Source organism: Adiantum capillus-veneris, chromosome 27 (genome assembly GCF_014529385.1).
Source record: "Adiantum capillus-veneris isolate H3 chromosome 27, ASM1452938v2, whole genome shotgun sequence".
In the NCBI taxonomy this organism is placed as follows: domain Eukaryota; kingdom Viridiplantae; phylum Streptophyta; class Polypodiopsida; order Polypodiales; family Pteridaceae; genus Adiantum; species Adiantum capillus-veneris.
This window is the reverse complement of record NC_140957.1, coordinates 118,948,051-118,968,128: the sequence shown is the minus strand read 5'-3', so window position 1 is coordinate 118,968,128 and position 20,078 is coordinate 118,948,051. Positions and strand designations below refer to the sequence as shown.

The window sequence follows — 20,078 nt, the reverse complement described above, 5'->3', positions numbered from 1 at the left end:
AGCATCAAGCGTCGATCTAGATCAGCACACTCTGGTCATGAGGGGTATACATAAGGAGACATTTCACAAGGGGTATACATCTTTAATCTGTGTTCTTAAACGATTTGGAGCATGAAAGTATCGACATGAAGCTCTTTGACATTTTCCACAAAGATAATCTTGGCAAACCTGCAAAAATTGGTCACCAAAAGTATGTCAAAAATACGAAAAAAACTGCTGACACACTTAAGAGCATTATCACATGGAATCTGTCTTACAACAGCATAATCACCATCACCAGTTCCGGGAATATGGTGAGCATATCGGCATTCCTCAGCTCGCCTAGCTAGCACACCTTCCACGAGTAAAATCTCTGCATACCTATGCCCATACATGCATAATTCCATAAATTATGTCAGACTGCCAATTTTCAACCCACCACAAAAGAAATCAGCATCATCAAAGGTATCAGATGGGCTTTTTAAACTAGCTTAGAGCACTACATATAGAGCTATGATACACCTCTTAATATCAAGACCCATATCGTTCAACCTTCTGCAGGTATTGGAATCGTGGGGTGGAATCATATCTTTTAATATAGGTCTCTGCTGAGTCTGGTCGTACGCCATCTCTCCAAGTGCGAGAGAGAGAGAGAGAGAGAGAGAGAGAGAGAGAGAGAGAGAGAGAGAGAGAGAGAGAGAGAGAGAGAGAGAGAGAGAGAGAGAGAGAGAGAGAGAGAGAGAGAGAGAGAGAGAGAGAGAGAGAGAGAGAGAGAGAGAGAGAGAGAGAGAGAGAGAGAGAGAGAGGGCATCATGGCTGCCACAATGGCAGAGTGGAAGCTGACTCTGAGAGTCCAGCCTCCCGACTTGGTGCCTGAGGCTGCTGGCCCTTGTCACTCCAGGCTTGTCAATCGAGGGGACACCATTTTGGGGCAAGTTTATGTGTTGCTGCAGCTGGTATTGGAATCGCGAGGGGTGGTGCAGCTTCCTTGACTGCTTGCCGGTTAGAGAGAGAGAGAGAGAGAGAGAGAGAGAGAGAGAGAGAGAGAGAGAGAGAGAGAGAGAGAGAGAGAGAGAGAGAGAGAGAGAGAGAGAGAGAGAGAGAGAGAGAGAGAGAGAGAGAGAGAGAGAGAGAGAGAGAGAGAGAGCTTACTTGGGCGTATGAGTAGACGAGCTGGTGTGGAGTCGATGCCTGCGTAGGCGCGTCGAGAGCTGTGTAGGCACAGAAGGCATATAAAAACGTCAGGAGCAATAGCGATATCGCTATTGCTCCCTTTATTTTTTACTTAAAAAAGGCAGTAATAGCGGTATCGCTATTGCTCCTTTTTTTTGGTTCAACACTTGGTTTCAAGCAACTTCAAAAGTTGACCATCCTGGCTACTCAAAGGTTCTACTTTAAAGTGCACCATCGTGGCCTTAGCATGTGAGCACTCTCAACTTGCATGATCCCAAGTACAACTCGCATTCTAGCGCTCATCTGCCCTACCTCCCCAATAACAGTTTCACTGCATTTGATACCCCTCTAATTTGTGAAAATTCCAAGAATACCCTTGTATCTATTTTGGTTGGATTGTTCAAGATTTTTTACTCTTTATTCCCTTTTGACAATTGAGATCGGTTTTTGAGAGCTTAGCCTATAGTTAAATTACCTCACAAAAAGGAAATCATGTCTAAAATTAATGAAGCAATTCATCTTCAAAGCCTACATAATCAACTCAAATTCTAGTTTTATCATCTTGTATTGATAGACATTCGGCCTTCTTATGAAAACCTACAATTTTTACCATCTTTGACCATCTTTTAGGGAACGTAGGTTCTTACCCATTATAGCTCTACTCAGCAAGCTCCATGTTTTGCAATAGTACCACCACAACCTTGGAGCAACATCAATGTGCAACATCAATGAGCGTGCAATCCTTCCAGAGTTTTGACATGTTTAATGGAAGCTACAACCCATCAAGATTGCAAGATGAGGGAAGGTTGCATCAACAAGATACCGTACATTCAGTATGTGTATGTGTATGTGTGTGTGTGAGGGAGAGAGAGATTAACAAAAAAGAAAAGTGTGTGTGTGTGTGTGTGTGTGAGAGAGAGAGAGAGAGAGAGAGAGAGAGAGAGAGAGAGAGAGAGAGAGAGAGAGAGAGAGAAGAAGAAGAACAGAGTTTTAACGTGGTATGATTATACTCCTCTCTTTTTTTTTGTAACCGTTTCAACCTCCACCCTCCCTACTCTCAACATTTCACTTGTATCAAGGATTTATAAAGAGATGGCTCAATACAGCTTACCATTTTTTTCCATCTTTTAGTTATCTCTCCTCCTCCACCTCTCTACTTACCCTCACTCACCATCTCTACTCCTCTACCTCTCTACTTACCCTCACTCACCATCTCTACTCCTCTACCTCTCTACTTAGCATCACTCACCATCCCTCATGTCTACTCCAACCTCTCCCTCCCTTAACTATCTATACAAACCTCTATCCACTCTACCTCAATTCTCTCCTCCAGCCTCTCTCTCTCTCTCTCTTGACTATCTATAAAATCCTCTATCTACTCTACCCCATTTCTCTATCATCTTTCCCTCCAGCTGTACCTCCCTTCACTACATCCACATACCTTTGTCCACTCTACCTACATCCTATGCTCAGGGCACCTTCACTACTATCTCTCACTCTCTCCTCTATCTCCCCTTCTCATCCTCTCCTCCTGTTCCTCACTTTGCCAACACATTCCTCCTACCTCCATCTCTCTCTCTCTCTCTCTCTCTCTCTCTCTCTCTCTCTCTCTCTCTCTCTCTCTCTCTCTCTCTCTCTCTCAATGGAAAGCTCTCATTTCATCGTTCACGTGGGTGGTGTGGGGGTTGGCAAACCACACCACCTATCATCGGAAGGATCTTTGTTGGTTCTATCTGGAGCTGACATAAATGCACCAGCTGGTTATAATGTGTTTGCCTAGCAAAATCTGTTGAAGGTGAACCGTTAACATTTCCTTTGCAGAATGTAGGTAAAGGTAATAGCTCTCCTCTTTATGTTTTGGATGCTAAAGTTTCCACAGAGTATGTTGCATTCTATAATTTCTCGGTGAAAGCTACTACATCACTACAATCTGCCGACATACTATTGCTTTCTTCTGATGAAGAGAAAGAAGACGTTCACTTTGACCCCACCAACAAAACACCCAAAAATGGGGTGATCGACCTAGACTCCCACTACAAGAGGGATGTAAGAAGGACCGGGCTCCTATCGGTGATTCCTTTAGCATAGTGGAGCTAGCGTTACATCCCACTATGAGATCTCCAAAGCTAAAGACCTTGATCGCATCATCGGAATGGGAGTGGGTGGAAGAAATTCCATCAAGCTACAATGGAAACATGGTGTTTGAATTTCCACCTCAGCCTAATATCGAGAGGTCAGCTATGGATGGAATGGAGCAATCAGTGGATGGTCATGTGTGGACAAAACCAACAACCACAAACATCAAATTTCCAGCAACTATAAAGAAAAGCTATTGCGGACGTGATTTTGAATGTGTGTTTGCAGAGTGCTCACAAGTGTTATCTACAGGAATACCCAACCGGTCGTCTTGGATAGGTATTCCTTATTCTTTTCTTTCATGTACAAGGGAAGAGTGTCAAAATCACAATTGTAGGCATGGAATAACAGGTAAACTAATTGAGAGACCAATGCTAAATGGTGACTTGCAAAAGTATGGAACCTTGAAGTGCTTCTATTGTCAACATGTGCTTGCTATTCGAAAAACCTGCGACTGCCAAGTTTACTACATAATGCCAACCGATAAACGCTATTCTCAAGCCATGGTGCACCAAGGCTTCCATGACCATTATGTCAAACTAGGGTCATCCAAAAGTACCATTGCAAGGGTGAAGTCTTTGGTGGCTGAGGCCGTTGATTCACTTGGCATCCAAGCTGGCCGAGAAAAATCCAAATGGAGGGGGTTAAGCTTATTTCCCAATCTATCCTTCAACCTTCTTCAGGTGAATGCACATTGCTTGGACAAGTAGAGTTGTCAGTTCTACTTCAAGAAATATTTCCTCTTGTTAAAAGCCAAAGGTATGGGAAATGCATTTTAATATAATTTATAAACTTAAAGTCTTATATATTTCTAAGCTTTCATGATGTTCTCCGCAGAATTAAGAATTGGGTGCATAAAATTCGTGGGGAGTCAAGTGCTTGTGGAGAGGAGTCATTGATAATTGACTTAAAGAGACGCTTGACATTTGTGTTTATCCACGAAATGCTTTTTCCAGGTCAATCTAATAGAGAGGAGGATAGATGTTTTGTATTCAAGATGTCGACAACAGAACCTGGCTCAGGCATAGATATTGTCAATAGAATGCAAAGAAATGGAAATGGAGATCTAAAAAGAGCGTGGGTTTGCTTTGATCACGTTCGACGGGTAGAAGGATGGACAACCATGGCAGCACATGTTTACGATCCAAGGCAAGTTTTAATTTAATTCTTTTAATTTTATGTTCAATACATCCTACAACCTATTCTAGAACAAACTCTAGAATACTCAATACATATTGACACATACTTAAATGTTAATGTGGCTTTGTGTTGATGCTCAGTGTCCAAGAATTAATGACAATTGCCATATGTGAGCTAAAAGAAGAGGACACTACAACACAGATGATTTTTGGCAATAAATGATCAACGTACTAGAGCGCAATGGGGTGTCCCCACCAAATTTTGCTGGCTTTATCGCAGATGAAGCCCAAGAAAACTGGAATGGAGGTCCGGATATGGTGATGAAAGGTAGGGAGAGATCATGACTTTTCCATTGGGAACAAAGTCTAGGATCCACACCACAAAATATGTTCTCAATGCATTTCAAGACGAGCACAAGCGACTGTGTTGAATATGGCGGTGCGCGCAAAGCAATGAAGATGCAGAGGCCCAATATCGGTTCATTCGATCTTGGTGGGAAACAGGAAAGGTGGCAGATGGGAATCTAGGCCCAATGGAGTGCTGGTTGAGTTGGTGGCATGTGAGGTACCCTCATTGGAGGAAGGAAATTGTTGGTGTAAGTTTTCAAATTTATTCTAGAATAGGTTGTAGGATGTCCATAGACCCTTCATGATATCAATGAAATATATTCATTTATTTTTTTGTAGGCTTTAGATGACTATTGCATCAAGGTCGTCCCTCGAACAAATCTCTCAGAGTCACGTCACGGTTCATGGCTAGCAGGTGAAGGTCACAAGCCTAAAATTTCTTTGTACGATGCAACAGTTTCGTATATTGGGAACACTCTTCTTCAACAATCCAAAAGAATGGCATATACAGAGGGTAAGTATATAGGAAGCGGACCAAGCATAAGCAAGATGAAAGACAGGGCAGCTTCACGACAATTTCACACACCTACTCCATCATAGAGTAGCCGTGTTGTGAACGATGCAATTGGAGGAACTGATCTTCCAAAGGTACCAGAGTTTTTTGGAGACCGGGTTACAATGACAAGGCGACGCAAGACATTGGGCAATGTTATAGGCGAGGAGGCAAATAGTTCACACAGGCCAAAGTATGTCACTCAAAATGTGGCTCGACAAAGAAAGGCTCGAAAGTTGTCATTTGGAGATGCACCACAGGTAATCCAAGATCACTCTATGGACGAGGAGAATGTCGGGGTGACACTTAGGGCCATCGAGGTTGACATAAATGACACCATGTGGGCAATCCGCAGGTGCAAACCGGGGTCTAAGTTCACTTGCCAAGGAAAAATCAAAGGAGGAAAGTGCAAGAAAAAGGTGAATTTATGCAAAGAGGGAACATCGGCACCAAGTTTTTGGGGGAAACGCAACTGGGAGGGGCATAACAATGAGACATGGGTATGGTTTTGTAGTGATGATGTCAAACATGTGTGGGATGTATGTCCATATATTGTGATGCGGCCTCCAAGACCTACACTTGAGTGGCCAGTGGCACAGGGCACGAACTTAACAGCGCTGGAAGTAAAGTCTTTGCAGCTAGCAGGGTTTCATATCGCAACAGAAACTATGGAAGTGCAAGGGCAAAGACGTGCGGGCAGGTATAGGACAGGTGTTTCTGAAGAGGCATCGAAAAGGATCGACAGTGCTTTAGGACTAGAAATGGTCATCGAACAAGTGGAAATGTTAAAGATCGGTAAGCATGACGTCTCATTGCAATAACACCAAACTCGAAGTTACGTGGTGAGAAATATCGAGTCACAGTAGCTAGGAATCCTAGTTGTACTTGCAGAGACTTCCAAAGGAGGTCAGGGGAAGGAATGACCTATGTGGCTTGCAAACACTTGTATTATATCTACTTGAGATGGACATAAACAACAACATGTTCATTCATCAGTCTAGCCTGGCTGATAACGAGCTCAAGACTTTACTGAGTGCAAAAAGACTGTTGTAATAATCTAGCATTTGTTGGGCTATCACATTTACCTTGAGTTGTGAAAACGATGACATTTGTTTAGAGTTTTCAATAAAGTGAATTATATCATTGTTGTCTTTTGATATGCAATTAGTGAATGTGTGATGAGAGAGAGAGAGATAGATACATAGATAGATAGATAGATTTTATTATCGTCCTCGGAGGTCAAATATGACCTATGGGACCAAAGTTACATGTGATGTAGTATGTGTATGGCTGATGAGTGACTCTCGATGCTCCAAAATTGTAGTGATGAGAGTCGCAATGGAGAGCCCACACTTTGACTTGGAGAGGAAAGTGTGTAGGTCTAAGTTATGGCTGAAAATGTGAGAGAAGCAAGTTCGGATGTGATCAAAAGCTGAGCACTCTAGTAGTGTGTGGTACTCAGACTCTTGAACTTGTAGTGAGCATAATGTGCACAAAAGATTTGACTCTTCTCCATTGCCCCAACGCCCTATCTCGCATCAAAGGAAATGGGAGCTAAGCCGAATTGCTGCGATAGTGCATATCGCGGACAAGGGAATAGGCTCAAGCATGTAAGTGTGAGTACGGTTTCCTCTCTCAGCGAAGAACATGGTTTTGTAGTTGGGGGCAATATAGGTGGTGTAATGTATGAAGCGTGACCCACCGGATTTCTCCCAAGCCGTAATACATTGGCGTTGTAGAAAAGCTTCATTCACTTGACAGTCAATTGAAGCATCATGTAGCAAGTGTAATGCATCCCATCTCCCAAACCACTTCTTTATGTCTTGCATCCATCCCGTGCTCAAGATCTTGCTTTTATGCGTCTTTTGAACTTTTTTGCTTGCTTCCCATGCAATTGTAGGAAGTCGATGTGAGGGGTTTTGACGCATCTTTATCATGTACTCCACAACCCTTTCCATGCCCATAACCTCAATTGGAAGAGATCCCGACTCAAGAAGTAGGAGCATATATGGTGTTTGTGTCTTAACTTGGAGAAAGTTTGTAAGAAAACGCTTTTGGACATTCTCAAACTCTTTCCAAGTAGACTTTGAGATGCTCCCGCCCCACACTTCAACTCCATAAAGAAGAACCGGTGTCACCAATGCATCAAAAAGATACTTCTTGAGAACCCAACACTTGATGTTTCTCGAATTTCACATGTTCTCAAATGCATAATATGCTCTCTTTCCCGCTTCCAAACGACGCATAGCACATTCATGCCACTTGTGATTGGATGGAACCTCAAGGCCAAGGTACTTAAAGCTCTAAACAACTTCAAGTGTCTCGTTGTTGTACACTATGCATGGCTTCTCCTTATGGTTGGTTTTCACAAGCATAACCTTTGTTTTGGATTCATTTACAATTAGCCCACTATGCAAGTAAAAGTTCTCAAGGACAACCATAAGCTTTTGTGCATCTTCTAAAGTGTGTGCTAGAAGCACTACATCATCCGCATACAACAAAAGCATGATTACCGCATTGCAAATAGTGACCTCTTCAATGCCTTCTTCTTGCATAAAGTCAAGTACCATTTGTTCCAATTGATTGATGCATAGACCAAAGAGAGTTGGTGACAATGGACATCCTTGTTTAACCCCAATAGTGCTTACAAAAATTTCTGAAATTTCTCTTCCCATGCGCAATTGACAAATCACCTTCTCATAGATTCGAGAAACCGCAAGCATAAACTCACTTGGCACTTGGAGTTCTTCCATCCTTCTCCACAAATTGTTACGTGGAATCATATCAAAGGCTTTCTTAAAGTCCACAAAACAACAATACAATCGCTTGCCTTTCAACCCACTTTCCTCCATGAGAACACGAAGAGTGACAAGATGATCAATGGTGCTATGGCATCGACGAAAACCCGCTAGTCCCTTTGCAGGCTTGTCATTCTCTTCAGCCCAATCACTCAATTTCATCTCCATTATGCACCCAAACAACTTTGCCATAAGAGACCCAATCATTATAGTCCGGTAGTTGCTTACATTCTTTACATCCCCTCCTTTATGCAAAGGCTTAACCCAATTAGTACTCCAATCATAAGGCATACCATGTTGAAGTGCAAGGTTGAACATATCACACATCCACTCATGGGTAAAATCTCCCGTCCATTTGATCATCTCCGGCTTGATACCTTGAAGATCTCCCGGTTTGCGAGTGGACAACTTTTCAAGCCCACCGCATACATCCTCAATAGTAAAAAAAGACGGCATACATGAAGGTGAACCATAAAATGGCATTTTTTCAGTATTGCTTGCTCATATAATTGCCTACAATGTGTGTACATATCCACTAGACTCAAGCTACCAAAATTCTCAACCCGCTTGCCTCTCAAGTTTCTCCAAAATCTTCCACATGCATGTGCCTTTTCTTGGACTTGAAATTCTTGTTGCTTTACTTCCCATCTTCTTCTCTTCTTTTGAATCAATGCCTTTTATGTATGCAAATGACTTTGATAGTTGTCTTTGTCCATAGTTGCATCAAGCTTTATTAAGGACTTTCGAGCATCTTGACATTCTTTATCAAACCACCTTTTGCGTGATCTATCTTTGTTGATACCATGGAGATGCTTTATGGCAAAGCATTCTTCCGCACAAGAACAAATGGCTTTCTTGAAAGCTTCCGATTTAGTTTCCAATGGTGCATCACATTGAAGCTTTGTCATCCATAATTTTTGCTCAACCATTTCAATGTGCATTGGTGCCCGTTTGAAATCCATACATAGTGATAACTTCTCTTTCCTTTGGCTGAGATTATCATGCTTAGTTGCTTCTCCACATGAAAGGTCAATACATAAGGTGCGATGGTCGGATTCCGGGGTCCATTGACCAAACATAAAACTCTTTATGCGATACATAATGGCTTCAGAGAGTAGCATATAGTCAATCACACTATCCCCATTATGTCTCCTACATGTAAATCCATTGGTTCCACTCCACAAAGATACACCATTGGCAACGAGCATACCCGTGCTATTACACGTGTAAAAGTAACTTTCCATAGTGATCCGGCTCTTTCTCATCCATTGAAGTACGATCATACAAGTGAACTTCCTCCAACTCCCTTGAAATGTATGTCATATCAAATTGTTGAGTATCATGTTGCAATGTTTTTGTGCGAGCATTCATATCCCCAAATACAATAACATCACCTTCACCTTTGAAATAAACAATGTCCTCTTCCAAATCAGAAAATGGTTGATCTCTATCCATGCAAGCATAAAAGGGAAAATCATGATGAGGAATGTAGCAACCGGCTACAAAAATGGGTGCTCTTTTTGGTGTCATAATTTTCAGCCATACATAACGTTTGTACTTGTCATCTTTCAAAATTGATACAAAATCTTCCAATCCTTTCTTAACCATACATGCTAACCCTCCTTGTCCTCTTCGTTGATTGAGATTCTTTGACCACATCAATGAATGTACATTGTAATCCTCCAAACCGTTAATCCTTTGTGTATCATGCTCCCAAGTTTCAACAAGAAGTACAACATCGGCTTTGCTTGTTAGTTCATCAATGCCAACCCCCACATTCCATGGGTATCCATTACAATTCCAAAAGCATATTTTCAATTGTAACTCGGTCTCATAGGTCACGCATCCCTATTTGCTTGAGAGACTTGCCTCCTCGTTGGGCACATTTTCTTCATGAGAGATCTCCTTGTTTTTATTATTCTTTTCCTCATATGCCTTGCGACGCATATTTTGTTGCTTAATAGTGCGATCTTGGGATACAAAACATTTTGTATCCCTCAAATAGATCCAATTATTATCAAGGATAATCTTTCGCTTGGTCTCATCCGGCATGGTGCATACAATTGGTCGTTCTCCCGAGCGAGGAGCTCCTTGCTTCCCCACTGTATGTGCTCCATAGACCATAACTCCGGACATGCCAAAGTGGGTTTTGAAGAAATCTTCAAATTATAACAATGGGAAGAGAAGGAGGTGTCTCTAACTTCTCTTCGGGAATTCCACGAATAACAACGTTCTTGGAACGTCGCTCCCGTTCCTTCAACTCCTCCACATCCACATTCTCAACATTCTTTGTTTGAACCAAAGCTTGCATGAGTGAGGAATTAGAAACCACATTGCTACCACATACATCAACTCAAGACTTGTTTGTGCATACATTTTTCATGTCGCATACATCCCGGCTCATAGTGTCAAATTTCTCCTCTTTCAATACATGGTCATGCTCTACTTTGCTCATCCGCTCCTTCAAAGCATTCAAGTCCACAAGAGAGTGTTTACATTCCTTGACTTCCTCTTCAAGTTGCATCAAACGTGTTGTTTGCATCTCAAGTGTCCTCTTGAGATTCTCATTCTCAACCACAAGTACCCTTAGTGTGCCATTCTCCATTGCAAGTGCTCGTAAGTCTTCGCCTTGTTTGTTTACGGTCTCTTGCAATGATACCAAGTACGCCATGATCATGGTTTCCGATGTCGTTGGTTGGGTGGTTGTGTTGTTATCTCCACACTTAGGAGATTTTGGATCATTTTCCACAATGGTTGTGGACCTTGTTGAAGAAGAAGGACCCTTGCGAGTACCGGAAGACATTGTATGTAAAATAGGAGATGAAAATCAATTTTGTTGAACCTGTTCACTTCGGAAATGCTGCTACAGAAACGCCTTCCATAACTCTGAAATTTTTTGTCTTTACAACAATGCGTAGAGGACTTCGTTCTCTTCGATTGAAGCTATAGATCACCCAAATCGGAGTTCAGATGAAGAAGTTATGATAAAAAGAGTGGACTGCTGTCTACTAGGTCAAAAAATGGCTGCGTTTTTTGAGAGAGAGAGAGAGAGAGAGAGAGAGAGAGGTTAGAGATAGACAAGTGAGAGAAAGAGAGACAAAATAAAGAAAATAAAGAGAGACAGATTGATAGAGAGAGAGAGAGAGAGAGAGAGAGAGAGAGAGAGAGAGATAGAGAGAGAGAAAGAGAGAGAGAGAGAGAGAGAGAGAGAGAGAGAGAGAAGAGAGAGAGAGAGAATTCTATCATTCTTGTCTTTTGATATGCAATTAATAAATGTGTGATGAGAGAGAGAGAGAGAGAGAGAGAGAGAGAGAGAGAGAGAGAGAGAGAGGAAAGAGAGAGAGAGTGAATTCTATCATTATTGTCTTTTGATATGCAATTAGTAAATGTGTGATGAGAGAGAGAGAGAGAGAGAGAGAGAGAGAGAGAGAGATAGACAAGTGAGAGAGAAAGAGAGACAAAATCAGCAAAATAAAGAGAGAAACGGGATGAGAGAGAGAGAGAGAGAGAGAGAGAGAGAGAGAGAGAGAGAGAGAGAGAGAGAGAGATAGATAGTTCTATTATCGTCCTCGGAGGTCAAATATGACCTATGGGACCAAATGAACATGTCACGTGGTGTGAGTGGAGGTCATAAGTGACTCTCGATGCTCAAAAATGGCTGAAATGAGTGTCGCAATAGAGAGTCCATATCGTGGTTGGGAGAGGAAGGTATGTAGGGAGAGCTCATGGCTGAATATATGGGGAAAAGAGGACCTAATGTGGTCAAAAGCTGAGCACTCAAGTAGTGTGTGGTACTCACTGTCTCGCACTTGACGAGGGCATAAGATGCAAAGTCGATGACACTCCTCGCCAGTGCCCCAACGTCCTGTCTCGCAGCGTAGAGAATGGGAGCTAAGACAAATGGAGGCAATGGTGCGGATCGCACTCAACGGGATGGGCTCAAGGATGTAGGGATCGGTTACCTCGTTCAGAGAAGAAGAGAGATTTGTAGTTTGGGGCAACGTGTGTGGTGTAATGGCTGAAGTGAGAACCTCTGGATTTCTCCCAAGCCGTGATACATTGGCGTTGTAAGAAGGCATCATTAACTTGGGAGTGGATCGACGCATCCTTGACCAAGTGACATGCATCCCATCTTCCAAACCATTTCTTGATGTCAAGCATCCACCCCGAACTTAGTATTTTGCTCTTGCATGTCTTTTGAACCTTTTGACTTGCTTCATATGTGATTCTAGGAAGTCGATGCAAAGGGCTACGTTGTGTCTTACGCATGTACTCCACAACCCTTTGCATGCCCAAGACCTCAATGGGAAGCGATCCGGACTCAAGAAGTAAGAGCATGTAGGGTGTTTGTGTCTTGACTTGGAGAAAGTTGGTGAGAAAACGCTTTTGGACATTCTCAAAATCTTTCCAAGTACACTTCCCGATGCTTCCACCCCACACCTCCACTCCATAAAGAAGCAATGGTGTCACCAATGTGTCAAAAAGGTACTTTTTGAGAGCCCAACACTTGATCTCTCCAGCATTGCACATGTTCTCAAATGCATAATAAGCCCTCTTTCCGGCTTCCAAGTGGCGCATTGCACAATCCTTCCATTTATGATTGGATGGAACCTCAAGGCCAAGGTACTTGAAGTGATCTACCACTTCAAGTTGCTCATTGTTGTATACAATGCATGGATTTTCTTCATTGAGGGTCTTTACAAGTATAACCTTGGTTTTGGATCCATTCACGATCAACGCGCTATGTAGGCAAAAGCGTTCCAAGACACTCATAAGCTTTTGTGCATCTTCTAAGGTATGTGCCAAGAGCACTACATCATCGGCATAAAGCAAAAGCATGATCACCGCATTTTCGATCTTAACCTCTTCTATGCCTTCTTGCTGCATAAAATCAAGAACCATGCATTCCAATTCATCAATGAGTAGCCCAAAGAGGGTTGAGGAAAGTGGGCATCCTTGTTTGACAACAATGGTGCTTGCAAAAAATTGTGAAATTCTACCTCCCATACGTAATCGACATATCACTTTTTGATAGATGCGAAAGACTGCATGCATAAATTCTCTCGGCACTTGAAGGCTTTGCATACGTCTCCAAAGATTTCCTCGCGATACCATGTCAAAAGCTTCCTTGAAATCCACAAAGCAACAATACAACTTTTTTTCCATAAGAACTCGAAGAGTGACAAGGTGATCAGTAGTGCTATGATGCTTTCGAAAATCTGCTTGGCCAAGCGCATGTTTTCCATTCTTTTCAGCCCATTCACTTATGTTCATCTCCATGATACATCCAAATAACTTTGCCATCGAAGAACCAACCATTGTAGTGCGGTAGTTGTTCACATTGTTTACATCTCCTCCTTTGGGCAAAGGTTTGATCCAATTTGCACTCCAATCATGAGGCATGCCATACTGAAGTGCAAGGTTAAACATATCGCATATCCAATATCGTGTTTTCTTGCTTGTCCATTTAATCATTTCAGCCTTGACACCTTGAAGGTCACCTGCCTTGCGAGTAGCAAGTTTCTCAAGCGCGCGGCATACATCTTCAATGGTAAAGAAGGGAGACATAAACGGAAGGGAGCTACAACACTCCATCTTATCAACATTGGGTTGCTAATAGAGGTTCTTGCAATGCATATACATATCCTCAAGAGTCAAGTCACCAAAGCTCTCAACGCGCTTGCCTTTTAGATTTTGCCAAAACTTGCCACATGCATGTGCTTTCTCTTGTGCTAAAAGAAGTTGTTTTTTGACTTCCCACCTTCTCCTCTTCTTTTGAACAAGTGCTTTGTATGTGTGTGAACATTCCAAGTAAACTTCCTTGTCTTTGATTGCATCCAATCTTAGCAAGTGTTTTCGGGCTTGACTACATTCCATGTCAAACCATTTCTTCTTGGTGCTACCCTTCTTAGACCTTTTGCAAGACACGTGTTTCACCAAAAAGCATTCCTTCGCACAAGAGCAAATTAATTACTTCTTTGAAAACTTTCCACTTGCATTCTAATGTTGAGCTCTCTTGATGCTCTATCATGCTTAACATTTGGTCCACCATATCAGCATGTATAAGTGCTTGTTTGAAGTGTAGACGTAGGTACAAATGATTCACATCATGATTGGAGGCTACATGCTCAGGCCGTTTACCACACTTGAGGTCAATACATAACATCCTATGATCCGATTCCGGATTCCATTCACCAAGTGTAAAGCTTTGTATGCATTCTAGAGTGGCTTCCGAGAACAACATATAGTCAATCACGCTATCACCATTGTGCTCTCTACATGTAAAGTCATTGGTGCCTTGCCATAGAGATACACCATTTGCAATGAGCATTCCGGTACTATTGCACATATGTAGAAGTGACTTTCCATAGTGATCCAGTTCTTTTGCATCATTAGAACTTCGATTATACATATATGAGTCATCCATTCTTCTTGAGACATGCGGCATGTCGACTTGTTGTGTGTCGTGCTGTAACATATTTGTGCGAGCATTCATGTCTCCAAAAACAATGACTTCACCTTGATCCTTGTAATGAGCAATGTCTTCCTCTAGTTCAACAAAGGGCTGGTCTCTATCCATATTCAAGCGAGCATAAAAGTTGGAGTCATAGTGAGGAATGTAGCAACCAGCCACAAACATGACTTGACCATTTGGTGGGCTGATTTTCAGCCATAAGTAGCATTTATACTTATCTTCTTTCACAATGGAAACATCTTTCAAACCCTTTTTGGTCATACATGCTACGCCTCCTTGGCCTCTTCGTTGCTTTGCATTTTTGGCCTACATCAATGAATGTACATTGTATTTTTCAAATCCAAGAATTCGTTGCGCATCATGCTCCCATGTTTCAACAAGAAGTATCACATCGGAGTCATTGGTAAGCTCATCAATGCCAATTCCCGCATTCCATGGATACCCGTTACAATTCCAAAAGCTTATTCGCAAGCATGAGTCGGTCTCATAGATCATGTGTCCCTATTTGTTGGGTGGACTTGCATCCTCCTCAAGTGGATTTTCTTCTTGAGATGATACCTTAACCTTCTTGCTTCTTTCCTCATATGCTTTGCGACGTACATTTTGTTGCATAAGAGTGCGATCCTCATATACATTACAACCCGTTTCTTTGGGGTAGATCCAACCATTGTCAAGGATGATCTTTCTCTTTACCTCATCAGCCATGGTACATACAATAGGTCTTTCTCCCGAGCGAGGGACTCCTTGTTTTCCAACTCGATATGCACCATAAGCCATGATTCCTGACATGCCAAAGTGTGTAGCAAAAAACTCTTCAATAGCAACCGCAAGAGATTGGGGTGTTTCCATGCTTTCCTCCTTGATTCCACGAATGACAATGTTCTTTGAGCGTTTTTGTCGTTCTTGCAATTCTTGAGTGTCCACATTCTCTACATTCTTTGCTTAGACAACGGCTTGCGTGATAGGAGATGTAGAAACCACATTATCCTTACATATATCAGCCCATGATTTGGATGCATTTCTCATCTCACATACATCATGTCGTATTGTATGTATTGTTTCCTCTTTCAATACATGATCACTCTCAACTTTGCTCAAGCGCTCTTTCAATACATTCATGTCAACAAGAGAGCGTTTACATTCCTGAACTTCATTCTCAAGATGCATCAAGCATGTTGTTTGCATTTCAAAAACCTTCTTGAGGTGCTCATTCTCCACAACGAGAACTCTTAAAGTGCCATTCTCCATTGCAAGTGCGCGCAACTCTTCACCTTGCTTGTTGACGGTTTCTTGTAACGAGATCAAGTAAGCCACAATCATTACTTCCGTTGTTGTAGACGATGTGTTTGGATTAGCATCCAAATTCCTTGGAGATTTTGCATCATTCTCCATGGCGAGTGTGGCTTTTCCACCCTTGCGAGTTTTGTCTGACATTGCCTTCAAGTCGGCAACAAAAACGAAATGTTTTGACAATTTTTTCAATTCTGAGATGCTGTTACAGCAAAGCCTTCCATTACATAGAAATTTTTTTGTCTTTACATCAATGCGTAGAGGGCTTCATGCTCTTCGATTGAGGCTATAGATCACCTAAGTCGGAGTTCGGATGAGCAAGTTATGGTCAAAAGAGTGAACTGCTGTCTACTAGGTTAAAAAACGACTGAGAGAGAGAGAGAGAGAGAGAGAGAGAGAGAGAGAGAGAGAGAGAGAGAGAGAGAGAGAGAGAGAGAGAGTGCTGGGGGGAGGGGGAAGAGAGAGACATGTGTGTGTGTGTGTGTGTGTGTGAGAGAGAGAGAGAGAGAGAGAGAGAGAGAGAGAGAGAGGAGGTCCTTGAGAGAGAGAGAGGGAGAGAAAGAGAGAGTGTGCTGGGGGGAGGGGGGAGAGAGAGACGTGTGTGTGTGTGTGTGTGTGTGAGAGAGAGAGAGAGAGAGAGAGAGAGAGAGAGAGAGAGAGAGAGAGAGAGGAGGTTCTTGAGTAGCCCACTAGAAGGAAAAGTGGGAGGAGAACCGGCGGCAATGGGCGGTGTTGGTAGGAGGAGTGGTAGATGGTGGTAGTGAGCTAACACCACCAACCACTGGTGGTGGACTAGGGTGTTGGTAGAGTAAAGCTCGCTCCATAACCACCCCCTCCTCTCCCTTTTTTTCTCCAGTCCTTTTAGTGCAAAAGAAAGATGGTACATATCGTGTATGTGTGGACTATCAAGCATTAAACCATATCACTATCAAAAATAGATTTCTCGTGCCTCGGGTAGAAGGTTTATTTGATAAGCTACAAGGATCTACCTACTTCAGTAGGATTGACCTTAAGAGTGGCAATCATCAAATAAGGATAGTGGATGAAGATATCCTAATGACCGCAATTTCCACAACGTTTGGTCTTTCTGAATCTCTAGTCATGCCTTTTTGCTTGACTAATGCACCAACTACATTCAATCGTCTAATGGAGAAACTTTTTAGACCTTTCATTGGAGTGTCCAAGTCTTTCAAGGAACATAAGCAACATCTCCAAGTGATTTTTCAAGCATTGAGGGAGAATAAGCTTTTTCTCAACCAAAAGAAAAGTGAATTTTTCCTTCAAGAGATTCAATACCTCAGTCATATTATCTCTCAAATGGTATCCGTTTGGATCCATCAAAGTTAGAGGTAATAAAAGCATGGCCTAATCCAAGGATTCTACATGAGATAAGAAGCTTTATTGGTATGTGTGCATAGTATAGACGCTTCATAGCAAAATTATCTCAAGTAGCAAGACCACTACATGACTTAACTAAAAAAAACGTTAAGTATGTATGGACTGCTTATAGAGAAAAATGCTTTTGACAAGCTCAAGGAGAAGCTTACCTCTCAACCATTCCTCATGCTTCCCGATCTCTCAAAACCATTTGAGGTCCAATGTGATGCTTGTGGTGATTGCCTTGGAGCAATTTTACTTCAAGAAGAGCATGCCATAGCATATGAGAGCCGAAGTCTCAATACTGATGAACGAGTCTTGGGCATTTATGGGAAAGAGCTTTTAGCTATTCTACATGCCCTAGACACATGGAAGCACTACTTATCAGGGACTCTATTCATTCTACAAACCGATCACCAAACTCTCAAGTATTTGATGATGCAAACCAAGCTCTCCGACAAACAAATGACGTGGGAAAATTTTCTTTCGCAATTTAATTTCCATATTGCTTGTTGGTAAGCACAATCGAGTGGCCCATGCACTTTCACGACGACCAAAAGTTAATGATGTGTCTATAGCTACTCACAATGATGTATCCTCTATGATAGATGAGTATGCTACTAACCCTGATTTTAGAAACATAAAGTCAGCCCTTGCATTGGGGAAGAAAGAGGAACCATTCACCTTGCAGGATGGTTATCTTCTCCACGGCAATAGGCTATGTGTTACCCATTCCCTTCGTGAGAAAGTTATGTATGAATTCCATGCTCCTCCCTATGCGGGGCATAGATGTATTCAACCTACTCTCCGAGGAGTAGAGACATACTTCTATTGGCCTACCATGAAAGTGGACATACAAGAGTATGTTTCAAAATGTGTAGTATGCCGAAAGACCAAATATGATAGAGGGAAGCAACTTGGATTACTCCAGCCATTGCCTATCCCAAATTCAGCATGGGATAGTATACCCATGGATTTCATCTTTGGATTACCCAAGTCTATCCATGGGAATACAGGAATATGGACAATAGTCGATAGGTTTAGCAAGCAAGAACACTTTATTCCTGTCAAAAAAAGACTATTAACGCACACCAAATGGCAACTCTCTTCATATCTCAGATTTTCAAACACCATGGATTACCAACATCCATCGTGTCAGATAGAGATCCTAGAATAACCAATAATTTTTGGAAAGGTCTCTTTGGAAATCTAGGAACAAGATTGAATTTCTCTACGGCCTATCACCCACAAACGGATGGCCAAAGTGAGATAGCCAATCTTACGATACTCGATCTACTCAAGACTTATGTTACCGAAGTAGATCAACACTCACGGTGGGAAAAGTGCTTACCCCTTGTAGAGTATGCCTACAATACTACTGTACATACTTCTACAAGAAAATCACCTTTTGAGATCATTGAGGGAAGACCTAAAAGTCCCTTGCTACTCAAAGTACATGGGAAGATATTCGCTACCGATGAGTATAGCCATGACCTACAAGAATCTTTTCAAAAGATTAAGGAGGCTATATCCATCTCTCAACAAAGGCAAAAAGCTGCTGCTGCTGACAAGCACAAAAGGGCCTTAACGTTCAAAGAAAATGATTGGGTCTTACTTAAGTTTCCTAAGGCTCGATCAAGGCAAACGACGGGCAAAAATTCTACTGGCCATCAAAAGTATTATGCTAAGTTAGCAAAAAGATACTATGGTCCTTTCTAAATCTTGAAGCCCATCAATGAGATGGCTTATCAACTCAAGTTTCCCAATCATTGGCTCATACACAATGCCTTTCATGTAAGCCTACTCAAGCCCTACAAAGGAGAGCCACCAAGTGAACCAATTATTGAAGACCCTCCCAAAGTTGAAGACCAAGAAGAGGTGCTACAACCCAAAGCTATTCTTTAGCATGAAGACAAGGTACTATGACATGGTATGATTATCTGATGGTATCTTATTAAGTTCAAAAATTATCCTTGTGAAGATGCTAGATGGATGCAAGGAATATAGATTAGGATACTATGAACCTTATCAATGCTTACAATGCTACATTAGAGTAAGTAAATGTACAAATTTCTTTTAAACTACCCATGTTTTTGTCTTATAAGACTAGTTTTTTTTTATTTACTGTGCACGCTTAGAATCGTGTTTGTGATGGCGACGTCTCTCAAACACCAAGTAGAATTTGTCACTCTACTCTGGGAGAATGAAATGGTCTAAATAGCAAACATGCTTGCGGCAGCTATGTCTCTCAAGCACCAAATGGATTAGTCATCCATCTTGGAAAGATGTTGTAGGGTAAAAAGGGATCATCTACCCGCTAAGTAAGATTGACTAATGACTAAGGCTTTATCTCTTCTACCTCATAGTCGAGGACGACTATGATTTCAAGAGAGATGTAATGTCATAAAATCTAATATCTAACCAACCCAAATGATTTTCTCATATTAAACTCATCATTTAATGTGGGAGAATAAATGGAAACAAGGGTTAAGATATAGACATGTGCTTATAGATCTATCTCAACACAGGGCCAATGGTAAAGGGCCCAAATGAGAGATGGTCTACCAAAGAATAAGGCTAACCAATGGAGAATAAGACCTTAGGGTTAGCTTCATTGAAGAATTCCAATCGTTAATGTAAAAGTTCTTTGACCTTAGGTAAGCTAGGGCTGAGCTTGTAGTGGGAACCCGGCCCAACCTTAAGATGCTTGAGGTTCTTGAGGTGCTTGATGATTGAGGTGATTGAGATGCTTGAGGTACTTGATGATTGAAATGATTGAGGTGCTTGACATTCTTGAGATGCTAGGGTTG

General features: G+C 41.9%; 2 pseudogenes; both read left to right on the top strand.

Annotated features, from left to right (window-relative positions):
• Nucleotides 1-2,794: 2,794 nt before the first annotated feature.
• LOC147422645 (uncharacterized) lies at nucleotides 2,795-4,650 on the top strand (annotated as a pseudogene).
• A 674-nt stretch (nucleotides 4,651-5,324) lies between these two features.
• LOC147422644 (uncharacterized) lies at nucleotides 5,325-6,149 on the top strand (annotated as a pseudogene).
• The last annotated feature ends 13,929 nt before the right edge of the window (nucleotides 6,150-20,078 follow it).